This window comes from Falco biarmicus, chromosome 2 (assembly GCF_023638135.1).
Source record: "Falco biarmicus isolate bFalBia1 chromosome 2, bFalBia1.pri, whole genome shotgun sequence".
In the NCBI taxonomy this organism is placed as follows: Eukaryota; Metazoa; Chordata; class Aves; order Falconiformes; family Falconidae; genus Falco; species Falco biarmicus.
The window spans coordinates 20,782,037-20,806,438 of NC_079289.1; positions in this window are offsets into that span (position 1 = coordinate 20,782,037).

Genomic DNA, 24,402 nt, shown 5'->3' on the forward strand with positions numbered 1-24,402 from the left:
AAAACCCCACAGTCATCTGGGTTAATCCAGATTCATTGCTGGCTTTGAGAATTAACTTGGTGCCTAGCTTCACAACCAACTATTATAGCTAATTGTATTACTAACATTGTTATTTGTTTTGATGGTACTTTAACCAAACACCTAGCTTGTTTCTTTTCTTTGTCTTGACTATATTTTGACATTTGCAACATGCCAGTTTTCCTGTGCCACTATTGGAGGATGCCAATACAAAACATCCTCTGTTATTTTCTAATATTTGAATGATTCCAGTTGATTTTTTGTGCGAGGGTGAGGGGTGGGTTTAATACCTTTTCCTGTTACACTGTAGAATTTGTCATCCTGGGGCCCACACACAAAATCACACTTGATATTCAGAGCTCATTCTTTAGCTGATAATGGAGTCGGAAGTGAACCTTGTGGATTGCCTTGTAGTAATTGTCAGATAATTTACCATGGTCTCAGTAGTAGTTCCGACAACCACAACCCATGTTTTGTTTGCAGAGAGGTTTTTCTTTATCAGATGAGAAGGTATACCATCTACCTTTAGTTTTGTTTCACAGAGGGACCGTGTCTGCAATCAGTAGATCTTTCAGGTTTTTATTCCTTTTGTACATTTGTATGCTGTAAGTTAGGTTTCATGTTTGTGAGAAAAGACAATGTTTATCTAGCCCCTTAGTTTAGCTAGAGGTGATGATAAGCCATTCACGGCCAGTTGACCTTCTATCTATCAACCCAATCTTGATTCCTTGATATGAATCCAGCAACCAACAAGAATGCTGGTGTTCGCATTTCTGGGTCTCAAATGTTAACTGCTGATCCCCAGTCTTTACTGGTCTAGACCTAAAGCTACTCTGGAGCAGTCTTTGACTGTGTTGGTACTTCAGACCCAGAGATTCTTTAACTCTTGCAGTTTCTCAAAGTATTTGTGCATCCCATTGCCACTGGGTTGCTGGCAGGACAGCCCTAGCAGGTTGCTGGTCCTTCCTGCCGGATGAAGCTCACTGTTCCAAGGACTGCTTCAGCCTTTCATTCTCTGTTGATCACAATCCTCTTTGCAATCAGCCTGTAACCTCGTTGAGTGTGCACTGCAGGGAGCAAGGGCTATTCTCTTTTCTGGCAGTTTTCCTTTTGGTCTGTCTTTTCTAATGTATTTACATAAATCTTTAATTCATGTATTCCCAGGATGCAGAATAGCTCCCTATTGCAAGCTTTGAATTTCACCTGTTTAACTTGTGGGTTTTCTTGCAATGCTAATGAAATGGTTTCTGGCATCCACTTAGCATATACACCTTTTAAAAGCTTGTTTTTAATAAAAGTAATTTTCTAATCATAGTTTTCACCACTTTTGCTGGTAGTTCTGCTTTTCTGCTGTTGTATCCACACCACACATGCTCACCTAGGACTGTATGCATATACGGAGCTATTATCCTTTGCTATTCTTGTTGCTTGTCCTGAATGCCAAGGACTGTATGCATATATGGAGCTATTATCCTTTGCTATTCTTGTTGCTTGTCCTGAATGCCAAGCATTATCTTAATTTCCTATATTGCCACCATGAGCAATTCCACATACAGGTTTTTTGTGGGCTCAGAGAGAGCAGGAACTGCTGTTTCAGCATGTCACAGCACATAAACTACTCTTCAGCAGGTGTTTCTGCACAGGCTCTTACCCTGTGGAATACACAAAGTAATCCAACAGTGTTTACTCTGTGTAGCCAAAAGCAGCCGTTGCATGCCCCATAGCACAGCTGCCACGGTGTCGCTTAGCCAGTGGTGGGTTGGGTATGCTCCCTTGCAGAGCCTCCTGAAAAAGTAAGACTCTAAAGCAGTTTCTTAAGCTATCTACGGACACATTTTGTCTCCTGTCTGGACAGGATAAAGGCGGCTCCAGGCTTCATTTCAAGCAGAAGGGAAATAGGCCAGGCCAGGCTGAGGAACAAAAAGCCTGTGCCCTATCTCAAATCACATGGCAGTAACTACTACCACCTACATTTAACATGGGAGAAAGAGCTTTTCTATCCCAAGATAACGCCATGGTACCCACACTATGCACATACAGCTCTTGCTACTCCATCTGGATGTCAGTTAAGTGTATTGGTGAGGACCAAGTCCAGTGCATTACAACATGGGGTCAATGGGTCTACCAGGTCCTTAAAGGCTCCATTACAGAGCTAAGGGCTGGCCTCACTCCCTACATTTATACTTCCTTGCTATCCATTAAGCTCAGCAGAGTCTTGCAGTAAAAGCAAATGAATCACACTGGCATGAAGAAAAAGAGAAGCTGTTTTCAGAAGGATTCTGCAAACCCTATTTGAATTCACTGTGTACTACCTGAACAGAAAGGCCACATGCAACTAAAGGGAATATGAGAAAGGAAAATAGTCACCTGACTTATTTTCAACTTGGTATCTGCCTTCCTGCCTTTGGTATGGGAATATGTGGTGCTGGGAAATAAACAGATCTAGCTGGAAGCTACAGATCTGCTTCTTTAGTCTCACAGCACAGCAACACTTGAATAAACACGAAATGTCCCTGGGAAGAGTCCTCCCAAAGCTACTGCCAAGTGACAGACGGATGAGTTGAAAGGTTGCAACAAGGGAGAGGAACAGAAGGGCATGTTCATTAATGCAGAATACAAGGGAAGAGCAGGGAGAGCCAGTCCTTGAGGAGGCAGAAGGAAGACTTGATACTTTCGCAGCAACTGAGTACTGCCACTGGGAAATATGGTAGCATAGTAACAGGATGCTTTCCTGTTGGTTTGTGGTTGGTTTTTTTTTTTTTTTTTCCATAGTTAGAGAAATTTCCCAGAATCTTGGTAAAGGAGGGAATAGTCAGAGCTTTAGCAGGTGTATGTAAGCCCATATAATGCTTTCACTGTATATCGTAGTGAAAGCAGGGCAATTGTAAAAGCCTACCACATTACCCCATCCTTCCTACATGTCTTGTGCTTGCTGTAGGGATGAGGTGGGAATCACCTCACCCAGGTATGACATTGTAACTTGTACAGCATCAGGCCTTTTTTTTGTGGAAATTGTTGCTAATTCCCACTGTTAGTAAGGTATTTTAAAGTCCTAGTCCACACTAGAAGGAAACTAGAGGGCGGGTATGCAAAGTAACTGAAAGTAAGCCTCCCATTAATTTCAGAGAGAACTAGGGCGAGGCCAGATCTGGTGTTACAGGTAGCATTCCTGGATGGCAGTTGGTGAGAAATCAGCCTTGGAGATTTTATCTAAGATGGCAGTATAACAACAAGTGAAAGAGCTTCTGAGACAAGAGCTTGTGAAAGGGAGAGAAAGAAGCTTCTTTTCACTTCCACTGTTAATTTTGTATCCCGCTACCTAGCTAAATTTGTTCAGTTCTCATACTCTGTGAGTACCATATCGCAGCTCCTTGCCCTGAAAAGCAAGATGTTCTTATGCTGCAGGTCCAAGCCTTGCACAGCATTTATATACTTGGCTAAATGAGGGTACTGTAATCCTCTCTGTGTATTAGAGATCTTGGACTGCTCCAGGTTATGGAAAACCCATTATTTCAAATGTAAGCAAACCCAGATGGCCCGAATGTGTCAGCCCATTCAGCATGGGCTCTGAAACTGCTTGCTCTCTTTCTGAGGTAGGTACCACACACCTCTTTTTCCTTCAGCATGTGCCTCCTGTCACTAGCCCCATCCTCTGATCTGCTCCATCTGAGGTCTTCTGAAGGAGTCATCAAGAAGCAGGCATGTTCCTGTTCCCATGGGGTCTTCTCAGAGGGGAGATGCTTGATGCTTTGGAGGCTTCTTCATGTTGCAATTTTTTTCTGTGTTTTAAATAGGTCAACAGTGTTCCCTGTTGACTCTTACAGCACATACCTGCTCCGGAGCATGTAAGCAGAGGCAGAAGGTACCACAGGACCTCCATGGTCTAAAGGTGACTTTAGCCTGTTCAGTTGATCTACACCAATTTGTAAGACTGTGAACTTGTGACAAAGGTCTGTGTTTTTGCTTCTGGAAGGTAAACATTTGATAGTTCTGAAGATACTGAATGACTAATATATACAAATTTCTGCCATCTGCTTGTCCTTATCCTTTTAACATCCCCCCCCCCCCCCCCCCCCCCCCCAAATCTAAATCTACTCTCTCACTATATAAAGATATTTTACCGGAATCTGGAAGCTAATCCTCATCATGGAGATTTGTGTCTATGGTTGAGCTGGGGGAAGAGGAAGGAAATTTTGCTCAGAGAAGAGGGTGAAAAGGCACTCTACTTTTTCAGTAGTTCTTAACCAAATCCAGAAAGTTTCCTTTAAGCCAAAAGATGTCCATGATTTCACAGTAGTTTTCTTCTGCATTTGCTGAAGGTCATTTTCAAAGACACAACCTTTAACGAATAAAGTGGCTCATTGAGAGAGAAGATGGACGTGATCTGTAAGCACTAAAGAATCTCAGTGGACATCAACAGATTTTACTGCCCTTGTGAAAGTAGTTTGGGAATAGAGTGCCTCTGCAATATAGACTTGCCCATACATCATGATGCTATGTAACATCAGGAAGGGTTCACGGCCACAAAACGCTTAGGGAGCCGCACTGAGTTACATACAGAACAGAAACTTCAATACAATATGTCCTAAGCTTAAAGTCTTGCACAACTGACATACAAGTGCAAGGGTGGGTTATGAAGCAAGTATTGTTGCTAATATGAAAACATGGTGTGTTGCAATAACAGGAACAGGTGCTTCCAAATAAATTTCATCTCCTATCAAAAAAGTAATTTGTTATGATGCAAATAGCCGATAGATCTCAGACAACATTAATATAGAACTAAAGACATACGGCCTTAAAAATAAAATACAGCTGTGTGACATCAGGAATTAGACACAGTTCCCCATGCAAATGGATCAAATCACACAGCATCAGAATGGAGATGAGGCACAACACTGAGAGAGATTTCCAGAGGAGTGGTATGAAATCCTGCAGACTTCCAGGTCTCTGCTTATGAATAAAAGATGAAAAATTGCTCACCAAGCAAAGATAACCATTATGTTGAAAATTTTAGCAGCAATTTGATTGTTTGCAATCACAGAGAGCACATAGAGTTAGAAGATACTATATTATTCTACCCATCTGGGACACTACTTAGATATGGAATACTTAAAATAAACCCTTCAGGGGTTAAGGGAACACTAAACAAACTTACCTTTTGAAAAAAGTAATAACTGGCCTAGAAAACTTGAAAATGTCAGAAGAGATGAAACATTTTAACAGTGTGTTCCCTAAAAAAATTGTTTAAAGCTTATTTTAATTTTAAACCCATCTATCCTAGCAGAGATTTAATTACACATCTGGAATTAGGTATTTAGTAAATTACTTAAGAAGTACGTGGCTCCTTCTAGCTTTTGGAATCTTCCTCTGTACCAGTCCTGTCCTATGGCATTTTCCATCCAGATGTGGGTAAAGGGGCTTGGATTTCTGAATGTCTTGCTACTGAACATGGCATGATAAAACCAGAAAAATGCAAAATTCTCTAGTGCCCGATTATAAAGCACCTATATGTCCATCTGGTGCCAGCACTTCCTCTGTAAATTGTTTCCACAGAAAACCCAGGAGCTTTATCTCTTTCAAGGATGACTGGGAATTAAGGGGTCTTATCCCACCCCAAAACTTGCTTCTGTAGAAGAGTTAAAGCTTTCTGGCTGAAGTAAACTCCTTTGCTTGCAGCTGGACAGCTGACCTTTCTCACTCAGACTGAGATCAAAGTATCACATACTTGCCTGATCCTTCTGCATCGCGTTGTCAGATACTTGAGTTCTAGGAACAGATTGCATCAAAACCCTTGAAGTCCAGGGTGAATCAAACTCCACAATGACTTGATTTCATGCCCTTTGATTCCCCTGGGATGGGTTGTGCTGGCAAGGTAGTTACCCTCTGATTCAAGACTGTCAGCTAGAGAAGTATCCTTCAGATGGAGGCTGGATTTCCTTGAACTCATCCTACTCTGTAACTACAGAGGTGCAGGTGGGTGGGAGGTCTGATGATGGATTGAAGCTCTAGGCACACTGAGCAAAATTTTAAGTGAAAACAAATGCTCTAAGTTTTCAAGGGATATTTTGCAAACATGACAAGAAAACAAATTTCAGTTCATTTCACATATTCATTCAGGAGATGACTTGATATCAAAAGAATATCATGAGGGGAAGGGAGTGGCCTGGCAGAGAAACCACCTCTGCAATGCTTAGATCAAAATTCTGGCATGATGTCTGAACAGAAGTCTCTTACAGTGAAATACATCGTATGCTGCCTGGCACCGTGTTCCTTTTTGCTGGTCAAAATATATGTAAAAGGTAAAGGCCAGATTTTGTCTGAAAACACTTCCCTTGCAAAGCAGCCCAGCTTAAGCAAACAGCCTTGCTATGTTCTGGTCAAAAGCCTGCAGAAGTCAGCGACAGGCTGTAGCCCCTTGCAGAGACCTTGCTGCCCTGCCCAGCTCCACTCTGGAAGGGTGCAGCCAGGAGCCTGTGCCTGCAGTTACCTGCTCAGGTGTGCACCTGCTGCAGTACGGCTAGTCCCTCCATAGAGGAATCCACTTGTGTTTACTGTCTTGCTGCGGTACAAGCTCTAACAAGCCTCCAACACTAACTGGCTTTTCATGGCCAGAGTTCAAACATACAAAATGAAGCATACTCCATGTATTCAGACTCTTTCTACTCTTTAATCAACATCTTTCTATTCCTCCCCGTCTTATTTCACCCCTTTTAATTTAGCGTGCAAAATAATTACACCTTTTTCCTTTCTCTAGTGTACAAAGATATGTTTCCACTAATTACAGCCCCCCAATACCTTAAGAAACATCCTATGTAATCTTTTCAGTGACTGCAACCATCCTTTAGCTTGGGAATGGAGTTTCAGCTGCCACCGTACATGTCAAACACACAGTCACACAGGTTTTTCATTTGAAAAATGGTTAAACTACTGAGAAGTTTACTTTGCACTGGAAAAGTGTTGAATTACTCCTGATATTAGGGGGTCTAGTCTTCTTTACAGTGTGACCACTTTGCCAGTAAAAAGGGGTTTTTAGAAGAAATAGAAATTCTACCCTTAAGTAGGATTGCCAACACTCATGCTATTATTATGAGTCTCACAGTATTTTGCTTGAAGTCCTAACTCCTCAGGGCAGGTGCTTGGGTGAAGGTCTCAGCTTTCTTTATTTTCCTCTTTTTCTTTTCTCTTTCTTGTTTTTTTTTTTTTTTTCTTCATATCAAAGGGCTATTTCTAGCTTCTAAATTTATAAAGAAAATCTTTAAAACTTCTTTTCATATCAAAGGGCTATTTCTAGCTTCTAAATTTATAAGGAAAATCTTTAAAACTTCAGCTTGATCCAGCAGAATCAAGAGGCAAAGAAAACCACACAAGGAAAATAATGATAAAAGTAAGATTTTTAAATTAAGCCTATGAACTAAGCCTGTTTCCAGAAGGTGGCTAAGAACTGACCATATCAAGGGACAGAACAGTCTGTCAAGCTTCTAAAGACAAATAATTGTTGTGAATTTATTGACTGTTATTAACACATGTACCTATTTTAATTTCCTTCACCTCAGTCCTTCACTGAGTTCTCAGGATGGTGACCCTGGCTAGATCTTTGGGTTGATACTGTAATAAAAATTATGTGTGGAGCTTGGTAACACCACCTATAATTAAGGTTTCCTAACATTCTGTATTTTAAGATCCTGTTTTTGGTTGCATATAATTTGCCAGATTAACTACTTTGACTGAAATTACTCAGGTGCTTGCCTGGGATGGAATCCTTTTCTGAGTAAAGTTTCATCCGTAGTGTTCAGCCGCTTCCCAGAACAGGTCAAAGGGAAAAAGCTCATGTGAAAACAGTTTGCATGAAAACTGTTGAATTGGTTTTGCTGACAGTTGCTAGCATTTGCCTGCTTTACACCAGAGACCAGGGCTTTGTCAGGAAACAGGCACTGCTGCCAGGGGCGTGCCTTATGCTATCCCTGAGAAAACTTGTTCACATTTGGCTCGGTTTGGAGCCCCTGCAAATCATAAGGTCACAGATGTTTGCCTAACCTTCAGCTAAAAACCTCTGCTGCTATTCTACAGCCTCCTAAAGTAGCCTGTCCTAGTACTTAACTCTCATTAGAGTGAAAAAGGCTTTCCTAATGTCTGGCTAAAATCTTCCTTGCGGTAAAGTAAGCTAAATTCTTGTACTACAGTGAGTGGACATAAAGAACAACTGATCACTGTCCTCTTCAGAATAACCTTTTATGTATTGGAAGACCATTATCATGTCGCTGCTCAGTCTTCTCTTTTCTAGACTAAACAAACCCCATTCCTTCAACCTTTCCTCATAGTTCCAGTTTTCTAAACCTCTTATCGTTCTTCTTACTCCCCTTCTGGCTGCTTTCCAGTATATCTACATCTTTTTTTTTGCTGTGCAGTGCCCCAAACTGGACACAATGGCAGCAACACAGAATAATTGCCCCTCCTGCTTCACATACAACATTCCTTCCTATATGACCCAGAATGAAATTAGCTTTTTTTTTTTTTTTTTTGTATCAATGTCACGTTATAAATGCATATTCAATTTGTCTGACACACTAACCTTCCTCCTGGTGTGGTTGCCTGCTCCTTTACTCCTAGTTTTACTAGTGTTGTACTTCTCCTTCCTAAGCATAGGGCATTGCATTTGTCTTGACTGAATTTCATTTAGTTAATTTTAGACAATGCCTCCAATTTATCAAGGTCATTTAGAATTCTTATCCTAACCTCTTAAAAGCTTTCAGCTCCCTCCAGCTTGACATCATCTGCAAATTCTACACATTTTCTCTCTTTTCCATTATCCAAATCATTAACAAAAATATCAGATAGACTAAACATTACAGAACCTGGTAGGACCACACTTGAAATACCTTCCCAGTGTAATATTGTGTAGCCAAATTACTTTTTACACACCCTTGATGAGTGTGTGACCTCATGTATTTACATGCTCCTGTTTTCAGTAGCAACAAGAATATCAAAAGCAGAGAACAGGAGGCAAAAATCCTGGCCCAGGAATTCACCTGTCGGCTGCTGCTGTGATTGTGTAGTGAAGCCTCCTCAGGAAGAGAAGCAGCATGCTGTGGTGGGTATGTGGGGGCAAGCAAAAGGAGTATGGCAGGCTAGGGGCCAAAGACAACCTGCAAGAGGCAGAAGGGCTGGGCTGGAACCATGGCACACTTTAACTAGTCTCTGCAGATGAATCAGAGAGCAGGACCTAACGGTCTGCCCTGGCAGGTAAATGTACGACCTGCCGCAGAGGAGAACAGCTCCTTGAAGCTGTTGGTGTTAGCTCAGCATTCAGGGGTCAGAGGGGTGGTGGGGCTGCAGTTGCAGGCTGCTGCAGAGCCCTGAATGTGTTTAAGAATGAGAAATGTTGCATAGCTGGACAGGTTATTGTACATTAAAAAACCCAATATGTGTATACACCAAGTAAATTTGTGAAGGTTGCAAAGTCAAACACTCAGTACTCACAAAGCTCAGAAATGATGACTGCTGGTGGAAATTAAATACAATCTGTTTCTCGATATGTTTTACAAAATTTTATAATAGCTTGATCTTCTGGTAGGACTGATTTAAAGAAGATAGCATTAAGCAGTAAGCGCTTAGGTAATATTACTGCTTGTCTTCATAATTCAGAATGTTTCAGCATGCCGTATTTACCACACAGCTGGTACTTGTGTAACACAGGCTGACAGTGAATGACACTTAAATTTATAAAATTAGTTTTCTTTTAAATTATTAAATTTTATGTCAGGTTAAATATGGTTCTGACCAAAACCAAGATGATGAGAGCAAAAAACCAGAAAACCGGCAAATGATATTCAAAGACTATGCAGGCTATGCATATATTTTCTTTATTTACAGATTAAGATGGTTTTGCAGGAAAAGGCTGGATAAAGTTGTATGATATTGGAAGAAGAAGAAAAATTTTACAATGAATGGTGACCAAAGATAGTAATGGCAAAATCACAGTTATTGATCTCTTACTAGCATCAACTGTCAGGCCAACCAGATGATGCACTTGTGGTCATTACTCAACAGTCCATGCTCCTGGAAGACAGAAAGAAACATGCAGCTACTGTGCACCAGGCAGACTTGAAATAAAAGATTTTTTATTATTTTTCAATATGAAAACATCCTCTTTCTAGCAGTCTTTTTTTTCTTTTTTTTCTTTTTTTCCTGTGTAATAATCCTGAAAGATTTATGATCTTCAAGAAACAAACAATGTACTTTAGGAGGCAGCTATTCATTATTGAGTCTACTGGTCCTCCTGAGATTGGAGATTCCTTCGATCAAGCAAAACACAAAGAATATGGAATTACTGCTCCTCTGAAATTAGAGATTTTCTTATTGTATTCATTATGTGAAAGATAAAATCTTGTTCATCAACCAGTATCAAGGATACCCCTTTGTAAGCTACAGAGACTTTTTAGCATTATGCTAAACTTGAGGTCCTCTTACTAATGACATAAATCCACCCTAGGCAGTGCTATGGATGTTGGCGTAATATCATGAGTTACAGAAGCTTTGAAACAGATCCGATGCTTAAACAAACTTCTGCAGTTAAGCAGGCTTTGGAATTGTATTCTTTTACACTGCTTTTATGCTGTTTACTTCAGTGATAATTTTAATGGTGATGTTAATAATGGCCGTATTATGCAAAGATACTGCTGCCCTCAGATTCATAATAGATGCGGTCCAATCTGCCTAAAGCAAGAAGTGATTCTGACTAAATTTTAGGCACCCAGTGAACCAGTTGTCCTGAAGTTTACTGCCTAAATTCTCTTATGGGTCAATGGAAAGAGTCCGAATGCCTGCAAAATTTCCAGGCAGAGGCAGACACATTTGCCCTCTGGAAGCATTCACAAACACCTACTTCTCTCCGCTGACTATATAGGAAATTTGGCACTTTCTTTCAGGGGACAGGTTACTTATACACCCAAATTTTAGGTACAGGTTAGGAGGTGACATACACAGCATACACAGCATATATTCATTTTCTGCTCTGCAAACAAGGAAGAGGCATTGTGTGCTCTAACAGATGCAGTGCATTGGAGAAAGTCTAAGGGCAGTGGGCCTTAATCTCATTTCAGCCAGGTGTTAGCCTGGGGTAACTCGCTAATGACAGTGGAGTCTTGCCAACTTAGCACCTGTGCAGTGAGATCAAAACCGCGTCCATTAATGATGCATTTAGAGCTGGCTAGAGAACAACAGTTCCACTTCATGATAACTTTGAAGGTCACAGAATTGATTTTTTTCCTATATTGGAATGAAAACAAAACCTTCTGAGCACTTTGTCAGAATGTATTTGAACGGAAAAATACATTTTTGGATCAAAAAGATCAAATTTCTGTCTGCTCTGTCTCTTTCTCTTTTCCTCCAAACTTAGACCCCACTCCCCGCCCCCCCGCCTCGCCCCCCCCCCCCCCCCCCCCCCCCCAAGTCAACATGGTCACTTTTCCATAAAGCCTGTCAGCCTCAGCAGAGCCGTTTGATTTGGCAGAAAGTTCAGCAAAAGAACTTCTGAGCCACAGCCATGGGTCCACTGCATGCACAGATATAACAAGCAGAAAGCAGGGAATAGACAAGATAAGATACCAAAACAATGGTTTCACTTTAATCAAGTCCTTTCTTGAGGCTTGAGAAAGCTTCTATAACTGTGTGCATGTTTTTGATTTCTTTTTGGTTTCCATTCCTATTGGCTCATCCACTGGTGACTTGCAGCTGAGACTACAAGCAGTAGTGCCAAAACACCATGGGAAAGACCACACCTTCTATTTTTCTGACCATACAGTGGCATCTTCAAGAGGAAACAAGCTGGTTCTCATGAAGTTTCCAGCTGAGGCCAGGCTGGGTCACACGTTAGTTTGCAGGGTTGCCAGCACAAGCTAAAGATGACAGAGTACAACCCTCTGCAGGGCAAGGAGAGACCTGGGGCCATTTCTCAGATTTTCTGCATGGCCGTAAAGGTAACTGGTCATCTTTGCTTTTGGGTGCAGCTTACATTGGCTGCAGATTAACCTTCAGACATGGTATTCTGGGTAGTGACTGTTGGTTACTGAATATCAACAAATCCATCTTTTTTCCCCTTTTGTACAGAACAAGAGGTCAAAAAATCGTGCTGGGTCTGAAAGCATTTATTCATGCCTGTTAAATTACTACTCTGTACTTTTAACGTCAGAAGTGTTTTCCAAAAATGTATGTGTCACCTAATGTGTTACTTTATTTAGAAACAAACAAATATCTCCTGGAGATTGCTGAATGCCTGTCACATGAAATGCAGTATTTATCCCTGTTTGATTCCTGCTACAGCAGACAGAAAAGAAAGTTCTTATATCCACATTTGAGAGCAGCTACCATGGCCCATTAAATACTGTCAAATTTTGTTATCATTCTTCCCCATATTCCTCCTCCCCCGTTTTCTCTACTTAAATAGATTGGACATTCAGAGCATCTCATGCATGCTGGAGGAATTTCTTGATGCTGGCAACAAGCTGATATAGTGGCAATCCCCCCACAAGCAGTCCAGCAGCAGGAGAGAGAAGATTTTGGACTTGCCATCTTTACAGAATATTTCTATCAAGCTGCATTAAAAGTCGAAAAAGCACACACTAGAGACAGCAAAATAATCAGTGATGCACTAATTATCTGTAAGTCAAACTGAGATATCCGCAAACTACTAATTACACAAAATCAAAACTGAAAAGTGAGGAATGTGAGCTACTAATAGATGTTTGTTGATCCTTGTTCTTACAAATCCATCAGCCCACAGGAAAGCCTGAAACAGGAACATTCTTATTGCCCAACATGAGCCTCTGGGAGCACACGGACCCCTTTCCTGCCCTGTACATGTGATTTCTAGGGAAGAGCAGGTTAGGCTGAGGGCCTTGGCTGTGCCTTCAAGAGGCTCAGTGGCCTTAGTCCAGCTCGTCCAAAAATCAGCTGGTGCAGGGTAAAGACTAGAATCAAAAACTTCATCCCTGTGGCACGATGAGAAATACATTCACAGCACAAAACCTCTTCTAGGCAGGAGAGAAAAACATGTCTCTCAGGAACCTGCTGGATGCTGTCAAAAGGATCATCTTCAGTAGTAGGGAATATGCAAATCACATCCTTGTTCCTGCACTGGGTTATGTTGCCTTCTCCATGTACACAAAAGGGTGGGCTCTTAGGTAGTACAGACATCTGTAAATGTCTGCTACTGAACTGGTCACACTTCTACTCAGTAGAAAGAATGGTCAATGAAATCTTAAGGTAAAATTAATGGATAGGTACTTAAAACAGATAGGATGACTTGTGTCCCTAAAGTGCATGCTTTTTTCCCAGCTCACCAAAGGAACCTCGGCTTATTATCTGTGATATAGACATAATCTCTGATATAGACATCTATGTTGTAAGCCTGCATTTAGGTGACATGAATCCCACCCAAAGTAACATGCATCTTAGAAAATGAAAAGCCAAGCAGTCAAAAAATTGACTGAGAGACTCCTCCCACCAGACAGTTTCTTCCTGGGAAGACAGAGAGGAAAAACCATACACAAGGGTATTTGCTTTGACTAGCATGTCATTAGGAGGTGGATAGGTATGCTACAAGTGCAAGGCAGTGTATAAGCCGATGTAAGACCAGCATATAGTAGAGACACAGTGAAGTTGGCTTAGCTAGAGTGTGGGTTGTGCATGATTACATTGGGGAAGACCTGAAACAATAGAAAACAATGATGAAAATCTTCAGAGCAATTAATACAATATATACAGTATCATTTTAACTATAATGGTGGAAGCCAAATATTTAGAAATGCAAGGCAATGGGGGAAAATCCATCATGTTGCCAAAGAGGAAAGTCAGATGAATCTTTGCGTTATTTTGAAATGAAATACATGATCTGATAACTGAAAGCTGCACCATAGAAATATTTGGTATCAATACAATTTGCTAAACAAAACAAAAAATACTGTTTTAATGGGTGACAATAAGAAATTACTATCCAACGTGTACGTATTCCATTTCAATGATTATTATTTACTCATTATTTATTACCCCAGTACAAAGCACAGCTGTAAAGATTATAGAGATGATCATGAATTTCCAATGCCATTTTTTTCCCGTTTCCTCAAAATTATAGTCTCATCCAATCCCAAAATCAAAGTATTCCCCTACTATGAAATCTGAAGTGCTCCAGAGGAAATGAAGGAGCATTGAATTATAACTTTGATTCTAATACAAGGTTCAGTGTCTTCTTTGCTCTTAAATGGAAAGTTTTATAACAGATAAATGATATGTTTCTAATACCTTCTTTGAAAACAGGAAAGGAGACATACTACATAGATGGTATAGCAATGGCATATGGCTTTATACTTTACTTTATACATACTTTAGTGATTTGAAATTGTTGACTATAATATTTCTATAATTTCTAGCAAGTCTATCCTATTTCCTCAAAATATGAGCCTGACTGGTGTTTATAGCAAAAGGCTTTAACACAGATTGGCAGTGTAAAAAGGATCTTCAGGTAGGGTCAATAACCTTTGAATTACCTAATTTGATCCCCTTTTTAATGCCTTGTTTCATGACTTGAGTGATGCAAAAGTAAATGCATCCATGTAAGTGGGTGTCAAGCCTCAAAACAGAGGTATGTCCTCAGACATAATAAAGCAAATACATCTTTTTTGACAGAGGACATGCAGTGTATGGGAGGACTGGAACAGCTAGCTGTTAAAATCAGAGCCAGTGCCTTCCCTTATTGCTATAAGCCATGTGTCCAAAGCTCTGCTCCTTGCTGCTGCCTCTCAAGGCAGCTCCTTCTGTTACCTCTGCCTCCTCAGCCTTGAATCCAAAGACCCCATGGGCTGCGCCCATGCACCCTCTAACCTGCCTGCCCCAAGCTGGTTGTCCACAGCCCACCACAGTTCTGCAGTTCCCTCTCGCATGGGGTAAAAGCTCCTTCTGTAAATAGCTCCTCTCTTGTCAGCAATGAAGCAAGAAACCAAAGCCTAGAAATAGTCCATATACTGGCTTTCCAAGAATCTCACTGGGAGGTGTGTGTGTTTGTATATATGGGGAGACTGACAAGATAAGTACAGCCAGAGAATATTGCTTAGAGTCTGGTGGGGGGTGCATCTGTGCAATCTTTTCAAAGCTTTCTTCTATAATGTCTGTCACATGTTTCAGTCCATATTTACTGTAGCTTGTGGTTTAACTAAACATTTCTATCTTAAAAAGTAATAATTTGAAATCTCCCCTTATCTTTCTGATTGTCATGGTCAAGGCAGGGCAACTCTTAAAACTATTTTTGACTCTTCTTTAAAGCTTTTGTTCTCAGTCAGAACTTTATTCCAAACTGGGTTTTAAGTGTCCCTTAAGTACCTCGTTAAATCCTATCAGAGACTACAGAGCTTCTGGCCTGTGTTTCAAATTAAGCATGTGCTTAAATAATGAATTTAAATTACTGCATCTTACAGCAGGGCTTTAGTCGATAGGTTTTTTCAGTAAGTCGGTATGATGTTTATTTCTAGTTGATGTATTGATGTTAAAGTGCCAGAATGGTTAGGTTTCCAGACTCTAATTTCAGGTCTTTCTTTTCCTGGTTGATCTGGGATAGCAACCACTGTCTTAATTTTATACAGCATCTGACCCTGCATGCATGTGAATCAAAGTAAAACTTCCATTTACTTTTGTTGTGCAGGAATATTTCCACAATATACTGATAGCTCCCTTGGTTTGACACTGAAGCACTAAATGAAGAAACACGAGCTTATATCTCCAAATCTCAGACTTTTTTCATTTTAAAATACCCTAAAAAACAAGTCTTATTATTTGTAGCTTAAAAAAAAAATATAATTACCTTACTGTTATAAACAACCATTCTCTTTTCTGCACATTGAGCTACAGATTTTTGATCTAAATGTGAGACAAAAAATTACTTTTGTCTAGCCTTATGGTTTTATACAATACTAAGTATATATGTGAAAATTATTTTTCCTTCAGCAAAGTTTCTATCAACAATAGATATATTACAGGGCACTATATCCTCTCTCCCTCTTTTGTGTTCATTTATGGTCCTTTGTATGATTATCACAGGAAGCATTACATGGTACTTCTAAAAAGAAATGTAGGGCTGCACAATGAACATAGGACTGTAATTTCAAACAGCTTAGAGATGAAGACAGACAAATTCAAAATAGTGATCAGACATGTATTTTTAGCCTGAGTCTAAGAAAATATGAGCCAAAAAGCATGATCCTAAGAGAACATTGGAACAACTCAACAAAGGATATGGCAGATGCTCCATCAATGGAAGCTTTAAGATGGGATTATATTTCTGAGAAGAAATTTGTGGTCCATTGCAGGAATTATTGGGTGAGATTTCATGGCCTGTGTTTTTATTGAGGATATCAGTCCACTAAATGATTACAATGGTCATCTTGTTGCATTAAAATTTGTTACCTTGCAGTAACACAAGGGACATTAGTCAGGACTCTCAAATCCTGCTACATTTTACAAATGACACTAAAATGTGGGATTCTTAATTACTGCAGATTGCAGTTACACAGAGTGGTTTGAATCCACTAGTAAATTCAGTCAGAAAAAGTGTTTTGATACGGTCAAGAGCAGGGGAATAAAGAGGGGAGGTGCTACCTGCAGGAAGAAGACTGTATCCTGAGAAGCTGCCACTCTGGCAAAGATTTCTGGGTCAGCCCAATGAAGTAGCTGAAAATGAGCTCTAGTGTGGCATAGCGTGAGTTTCCCCTATGTGACTAGTGGATCAATGAGTGAGTAGGAAAGACAAGGTGATTTCACTTCTCTATGTATTAGCTAATCAGCCACTGCTAATTGCATGTGTGTCTCATCTTGGCATGTCTACATTCAAAAAGCTGAGACTGCAGAGGCTGGAGCAAAGAGTGTCAGGGAAAAAGGTCTGCTAGTGAGAGACCAGCAGCCAAAGTGTTTGCTAAAATAGATGGTGTGAGATACCCCAGTGTCATTGTGTCAGCACCCTCAAAGGGGGAAATATTCTTTGCTTTCTGATAGAGTGAAGACAAGGATCTTCAGCTAAAGGCTAAATAAAACCACATTAAGTGGGCTTGAAACTGGCTGCTTTTCTGAAAGACAAAGTTAGTTATTAAAATCAACAAATAGGTAACTGATTGAAGACCAGATGAAATATAGAGATCTCTAGAGGATCCAATAGTCTTCTGGCTTAGATAGTTTGTTACATGAAAGCAGGGTGCATGGTCAGCAGCAGAACTGGGGTTGTCTGCTACAACATCTCACCTCAGTGGTGCCGAGAGGAAGGTAAGTTTCTATAGAAGCAAGAGCAAAGGGGAGCTTTCCATGGAGTAATATTAAAATCCTGAGTCCTGAAATTCTACAAGGTCTGGTGCTTTTGTACACCTGGTTGGTGGGAAAGATTTTTTTGGGTCTAAAACCTGACCGACTTGAACTTCAGTGGAATCCACCGTGGGAGCCTGAACTTCAGTGGGAGTACTGTGATGAAATTCTGGAGTCTAGATACGTGGAGACCAGAGATCTCTTTAATTTGAAAGGTCACTCTCTTGGAACTATTGCATATACATATTATGGGTTAAAGTGCAACAGATCACATAGAATTAAAACAAAAAGACAAAGTCATGCAGGTCAGATTCCCCTGAAACTAAGGATTTCGGTAAATTGGGGCATGAAGTCATTTGTGATTTTGAGTATATAACACTCAACTGAGGAACTTGTCAGACTACAATTACTACTTCTCATAAAAAGTTTAATAGGAATGGTATAATATTGTAAAGTTCAAACCCTATCCTCTTCCTCCCCATCTCTAGCTCATGCAACACCAGCCCTTGCTAGTTCCATTATCTGATGTTTCTAATGCTGAGGGAAGGGTGAACTCTGTGCACTTAATAACAGCCTAGTTCTATTCATTCAAACCCTGTGTGTATCAGCCTGTTAATAATTACCACTGTCCAGACAGACTTATTGCTGCTTCATATCAGTATATTTGAGCAGGCCCATTACTTTTTTATTCTGATATTTTGAGGCATTTTTACTGCATTCTTCCGTAGAACATTCCATTCTGCTTCCTTTATTTTGATGTTAAGTCATATTCTCATGCATTGTTTGATGATTAATGATTGTGTCTTATGGTTACTCAGAGGCATGTATCCAGTCATTATGGATATCAGAGTTAAATATTGTTGGGACTTTTACTTCCTTCCATTTGACTTATATTAATTTAGTTATATTTGCACTTTTAACATCTTAAAAGGGAGCTTAACTGTAAGTACAGAGCAGCTGTGGTCTATGGAAGAATAATTTTCTTGGTGAATCTATTAGTCTTTTTACTTGCCTTCTGGCTGAAAAGCTAGATTGGAAATTATTTCTCTCTGCCCCTTTTTGGTTTGCCTTTAAATCAAGAGAAAAGACTGGACAAAAGAGACCATTCACAGCTATCTGGATTCTGATAGATAGCTACTGTGGGTTGCAGCATAGTAATACATGTGGTAGGGCTCAGACTTTAGGGCTGCCCTTCAGTGTAGTACAGAGGAGGCCAAGTTATCTTTTGGGAGTGGTTAAACAAGGAAGGAATTGACATTGATATATCAATGTACACTGATACTTCTCCAGTAAGCCCGTGTGTTGGTAAAAATGGAAACAGCCTGGTGATACCTCTGAAGAGTCTTCTGCCATGTTTCCTGCAGAGCAGGGATGATTGAGGAGCTGTTAGATCCTCTGTGTCAGCTGTGAGGCATCATGGCACAGGCACCTTCTGTGCAGGAGGCATACTGCAGTCCAGTTCTCTGGAGGGTAAAAAGCTTGTATTCATTTTTCTCCCTACATGTATCCTGTACCCAATAAATTGAAGAAAAGTCCAGCCCAGTGATGGTGTTTCTGGAACCTGCACTGTGCTTCTGCTACACATGCAGGGAGCAGCTCAGGTGGCTACCAGTGTCCTATTCCAAGAGCTGGGCTTCTTCTGTGGAATGTGCAAAAGGTAGGAAAGGAGTGAATTTTATATCCTTATAGGTGTGACATGGGGAAGGAAATGCCCAAGTAAGATCTATGCAGGGGGCTTTTTGCTTAGGAGTCAGTAAAGGAAGTGCAGTGCCAGCCACAAAAGATGTAGTTCAGGAACTGAAGCAGCCAAAAAGCAGGGTAGGTAAAGTTCAAGAAATCAGCATCAGCCATCTGAAAGCCATGTACAGCTCCAGTGTTGGACACCACGACCTTTTATCAGTTCCAATGCAGCTTTGGGCAGCCCAATGGGACTTTTGTAATTCCTGTGCTGCTGGGAGAGGCTCATTGAAAGAGAAAACCCAAGCAGCTGAGCTGTAGATAAACTTCTCTGATAGTATCAGACTGTTAGGGCCCAGAGGGCACTGTGGGCTCTAACAGCCCTACCCGCCCCCTCTCAGAGTTCCTCCACCAGCCCACAGCCCAAGATCCCACGTCATCCCCTCAGGCTGCCCCCATCTGCCCTGTTCTTGGCTGGGATGGTGGGACAGGCTGTGGCTGCCAGCCTCTGCCACTCCAGGGAGCCCCCACTATGGCCAGCCCTCAGGGGATCCCTGGCCCCCACAGTGCCCTGACACAGAGGATCCTCTTTAGGACCCTAGGAGCCAGCTTCTTTCATAGTCATCCATCAAGGTGGAGAATGGCATAGGTAGCAAGTGATTGCATACCTTGGCCTCATGTCAGTGGAGGCTTACATGAACCAAAGTACCTAGACTGGATCAGAAATGATATCCTGAGATTGATCTTAACTCAATTCAAATCACAGATTATAAACTATAATGAGATTTCACTTTAAGTAAAGATGAGAAGAAAATCTGTGTCTAAAACACCTTGTATACAGTGCAGACTTGGCCATCAGACACCACAATGACATAATGCTGGTCTTTATGGAGTCAGCCTTTTGCAAAAAGCCAAATTGACTGGAGAAAAAAAATTCTGAAGAGACCTTCTTCTTTTTAGAAAAGATATTTTATAGTCAAAGAAACTGCCTTAATTTAGATAGCTCTTATTATACACAGAAGAAGCTGCTGATACCTACTTTTGAATTTTTCAATGAAATGTGGCAGCTGTGGTCAGGATTGCTGACCTCTTTTTTTTTTTTTGGAGAGAGAGAGAGAGAGAAATTTGTTGGGGATGTTAGTTTATCTATTATTTTTTATAATCTATGACAAACTGAGCAGGATTTGAAAGAAACTGATGTTGAATTTCTGTGGATACAACTGTTCCGTACAGTTGGAAACTTCTGGACATTAGGAAAACTTTTCTTGGGCCAGGAAGGTTGAATGGAAAAAATTCAATTATTGTTTGATATGGAAAGAGAAGGTGGGTCACACTCATTTCTTCCACAGTGAATTGCATGGACGTTCTGCATACAGAGACCCAGAAGTAATTACTGCAAGTGAAAGTGGAAACAGGCTGACCAGTACTTGGATGTAAATGTGGTGCAGCAAATGCCCCTATAGCCTTTTGTTGCATTTACAAGAACTTTTCTACTGATAAATTTACTCATGTTTTGAGTAATATTGGTAACCGCACATTTTACTGTCTGCGGGAGGCAGTTTGACTGAAAAGGGAGAGTAGCTGTGTCATACAGACAGGTTGCTTTCCAACATTTATTATTAATGTTCACCTACATATATCTATCTATCTCTCTCATATTTTAGCTGAAAGTAGGTAAGAGAAATCTCATGGATCTTTTGGGGTCTTGTATCCAGTGTGGCATTGACATGGTGGTGATCAGAATGGTTATGAAGGTAGGAAGACAGGCAAAATAGCAATGCAATTATTTTTGATAGGGACGATGATTTTTAGTAACTTAAAATATTTTATTATTTTAGAGGAAAAATAAAAAGCCTCCAGGCTAAATCTGTACACAGAGATATGTAAGCCATTTGTTCCATACAAAAGTAGTCCTGAATCCTGAAGGCACAGGGAAAGAAGAAAAGGCACTTAGGCTTGCACCTAGGATGCTGTTCTTTTTAGCTATTTGTATCTTGGGGCATGTACCTGGTGAGAAGAGGCTGAGGGAACCGGGTTTGTTCAGCCTGGAGCAGAGATGGCTTTGGAGGGGACCTAACAGCAACTCTCAGTATCTATGGAAAGGTCACTGAGGGGACGAAGCTGAGCTCTTCACAGTGGTGCACAGAGGAGGAAGAAGAGATTTGTTGAACTGAAATTGAACTGGAAGAGGGGTGCGGGGGTGTCAGGATATAAAGCAGGAGGAAAGATACACCATGGGGACACTTAGTTGTTGTAACAGACTGCCTCACGAGGCTGAGAAACCTCATCTTTGGAGGTCTGCAGAGGGCTGACAAAGCCCTGAGCAGCCTGGTATGAATTCAGTTTTAACCCTGCTTTGAGCAGGAGCTTGGACTAGAGCCCTTATGAGGTCCCCTCCAACCTGAACAAATCTGTGATCTTCTTTGGATAATAAAAGGCAATGCAGCATGGCCTCTCTAGCATTACAAAACATGACAGGTTATTTGCCGAATCTGCTATTTGATTATCATGATTAGCTCAACTATGACTAAACTTTACTGTTCATCTTATATGTATAAAAATAAGGTACTATTTCCCTCTTGACTCTAGTCTTCTTGCTTTTTTTAGAATCTCATTTCTCCCATTGATCTTAGCCATAACATTAGCTGACTGATCTTAAATTATTTACATAATCTTCCCATAGTTTCTATATGAAGTTTTTTTTACTGCAAATAGCTTTATAATGTTTGATCATTGTGTGCCAGTTATGTCTTTCCTGAATGAACATTCTGCTTGTAATAAAATCAGTCAAGGAGATTATCTCCATGGACCCACAAAGGGCTTTGGTATACAGAGTGCTGGTCAGTTCAGTAGTGTGAGATGACAGAGTGGATTTCCTTGGAAGAGCACAAGCTGCAAACAGTTTGTATTCTGGGCCATGAAAATTCAAATTTGGCTCTTGAGCAAGGATGGAGAAGAAAACTCTGCCAAGGCAGCAACAGGGTTTACATCCTGACAATGTCAGATATATTAATCTCAAAGAAGAAGCTATTTTCCCCAGAAATCTTTTCTTCTGAACACTGCTGCTTTTGTTTTAAGATTGCCTGGAGCTAAAAAAGAGAAAAGCTTTCCTTGATTTTGTCATTTTGAGGTTTGAGTACACATTAATTGAGCCTTGATGTTGTACCAGGATTATTATTTTTTTACATATAATGTGCAGCAATATGAAGATATACTTATATGAGAGACAAGTATAAGGCTTCCATAAATTTGCCACTCCAATATATATATTTTTTCCATACTATGATCTTTTCTTTAACCTTCATAGTGGTAATCTAGACCTTTGTTCCTCACATGTAACATCAAAGAATAATTGGTGTTCATCTTTGAGGGATACATGTAAAAGCATTTACCAGATCTTCAGGCATACGTCAAGATTTTCAGATGGAGAAAGTTTATCTAATTTCACTTTAATGCTTTTAAAAATAGATGATTTTGCAGGCTTGTTTAAACAATCTTAGACTCACGAGAGTTAGTGTTTACTTCATTTAGCTTTTCTTTCATTAACGTGCTAACATTGCACCTCAGAAGTCATTCACGATGCCTGCAGGATTTCCTGGGTAATTAAGGCCGTAAGATGATGCTGCTTTCACAGATTTAGGGCAGCTTGGAGATATTGTGGACTGTAAGTTTGAATGGGAGGTGGCTTAGGACATCCCTGTCCTCGGGGCTACCCTAATGATTCCTGACTAGCAAATCCTCTCTGCAGTTACACGGGAGTGGTGTTTCTGGGGCACAGCCCCATGCCAGCAACCCCTCTTCTGGGCACGTCCCTGGCACTGGGAGGAGGTTGCAGGTACCCAGGTATGTCAGTATGGCACTTCCCAGGGCTCTGCACTGAGCCCTCTGCCTTCCCATACAGGCAGGGGGACCAGACTCAGTCTTCTGGCTCTGTGGCAGCAGTAGGAGAGATCAGAAACGTCTGTGTGGTCTAAAGAGGGCATCTTGCAGCAGTCTTGGCTGTATCTTTTAATGTTTTGCTTTGCATATGTATCATATACATGAGTTAACACTGAGATATTAGACAGATTTGGTTACCAGGCATTTGCCAAGTATTTTGGAAGTACCCACAAGTTCCAAGAGTGGAAGAAAGAGGTATTTCACTACTTGCCCATCATGAGATATTATTAGATTTTTTTTTTCTTATTGTGAGAAACAGCTTCTGACCCAATAGAAGATTTTAACTAGCTAGAAATAGAATTTAACAGTTATTTAATAGGCTCAGGAGAAGTTAAAGATCAAACCAGAAAGACCTTCTGGTTCTATGCCAAAGTAATCGTACCATATGGACTTCCTATGCATAGGGCATTTCTTTTAGAACTTCATACAAATTCCATAAAAAAAAAAGAATATTATCCTCCTAAATGCAAGAAAAACATCTGAATGTATTGAAAACATGGCGGGTTCCCTTTTATAAAGGGAAAGTCAGGAAAATCTAATTTTTATGGTTTTGGTTTATGTTTCCTTAATAGTTTAATTAGTTCCTCTGATTTGGAGTTGTCAGAACCAGCATTAAATACAGACAAATGTCTTTGCATAACAGAAGAGGGACGCTAACTGCAGTGACCTGGCTGAATTCCAGTTTGAGCAATTATAGTTGCCTAAATAAAATATCCATTGACACTTCACTTTATTTGTCCCCACCTGTCCTAAACTGAGGAATACTGCTAAAAAAGTGTTTGCAGTTCATGTAGAGTCAGCTGTCTTTCATGGATGGGCAAAATGAATTTGGGTTATGAATTGGTCACCATATATAGAAAGATTGATCCTGTGGAAACCAGTGGCAAAATTTTCTTTTACTTTCCTAAGCGCAGGATTCCACTTATCATTTCTGTGTCTGGTTTTGCCATCAGCCTCACATGAGATCCTGTGTAAATTACTTCACTACTTCATACAAAAGCTTTTTTTCCCCCCCTCTAAATTCAGTCTAATGGTGTTTAAAAATTGACCACAACCTTAAGTAAAAATAATAAGCACTGTATAAGGCCTCTATTTTAATATAATTATTGTGAGCAAGGCAAGTAAAAGTCTCTCTGGTTTAAGGTTTTCCATAACAAGACTCCATTTTTCAGCTACTTACGTCAAATGGCCTGAGTGCACTTATATTTTCCATGTAGGGTAGGGACCTCAGCCTGAGGTCTTTTGGAAATTTCCTCACAAATGGTGTGCATTTTTCTTCCTATCTGTAAAGAGGTGCCCAAATCTGGCCGAGTTATGTGTTTCTTGAAACCTTAGTTTTTATTTGCTCAGCGCTGACCTGGCAGAAATTGGCACTTAGGTTTCTGAAGATGCCATCTGCACTGGGCATCCTCTGTCCCAAGGCTACAGGAGACG